General features: G+C 40.4%; 1 long non-coding RNA gene across 1 annotated transcript; it reads left to right on the top strand.

The window, feature by feature from the left end:
- The first annotated feature begins 744 nt into the window (after nucleotides 1-744).
- On the top strand, nucleotides 745-926 carry LOC116686431 (uncharacterized). The gene is made up of 2 exons (XR_004331254.1): nucleotides 745-814; nucleotides 857-926. It is a non-coding gene; the product is annotated as an uncharacterized LOC116686431 (long non-coding RNA).
- Nucleotides 927-994: the final 68 nt, after the last annotated feature.

Raw genomic sequence — 994 nt, 5'->3', positions numbered from 1 at the left:
TTTTTTTTTTTTTTTTTTAATTGCGGCAGTCACGTCTGCAGAGAAATCAACTGCTGTTCAGCACCAACGTAATGTTACAGCCAAATGAAAAGACGAGCTCCCTGGGATCAAGACACCATCAGGGACGTGGGTTTATTTTCTAGAGTGTTTGGCATCAAAGTGCACATGAGGAAGACAGCCGGCAGGGGTCGAGCACATTTACAGTCAAAAGAGCCAAACTAAATTAAAAGAAACCCGTCTCTTTAAATCTAAATTAGCCTACAAACATGACTGATCTGTCTAAAAGAGCATTTAGTACTAAGTGATGTTTGTTGCCATTTTTATGTCTTTACTTCTTTTTTTTAAGCTCAGTTGGTAGAGCGGTTGACCATGTCTATAGAGGTTTACACCTTGACGCAGCGGGCCCGGGGTTTGACTCCGACCTGCGGCCTTTTGCTTCATTTCACCCCCCCCTCCCCTTTTATGTCTTCAGTTGTCCTGTCAAAGACCTAAAAATGCCCCAAAAATCTAGAAAAGAATAGGCTGTAAGCAAATGAAACTGTAAGCAAATGAAAACTGTGTTAGACTTTTCTTTTTTTGGACTTGCAATCCATAGGTAGACTATAGAAACTCGAGGCCGCTGTTGAGGTTCGGCAAAAAAACGTAATAAAAATAAATAAATAAAAGAATATAACACAAGGCGCCGGGCTGTGGATGTACAGTACGTAGGCTGGGATCAGTCTGCCAACACTACGTGATATACCCACTAAGAAAGCTCCAGGATTTCCATATACACACTTAAAAATGTCCGATGACACGCAACAACATACATTGCGTGTATATAGTTATACACACTATATAGTTATAGTGTGTATAGTTTTGACATATTTTGAATTGTCATCTGTGTTTTCGTCATCGCATAGGCTAAATACAAAGGTATGTCCACCGGAAATTGGTAATACAGGAAATGAAGTTGTTGATGCTCAAAACTTCCCTGGAGAGGACAACCAGACCC

The sequence above is a fragment of the Etheostoma spectabile genome, unplaced genomic scaffold (assembly GCF_008692095.1).
Source record: "Etheostoma spectabile isolate EspeVRDwgs_2016 unplaced genomic scaffold, UIUC_Espe_1.0 scaffold363, whole genome shotgun sequence".
In the NCBI taxonomy this organism is placed as follows: domain Eukaryota; kingdom Metazoa; phylum Chordata; class Actinopteri; order Perciformes; family Percidae; genus Etheostoma; species Etheostoma spectabile.
The sequence above is the reverse complement of the archived record's forward strand: the minus strand, read 5'-3'. Positions and strand labels throughout refer to the sequence as shown.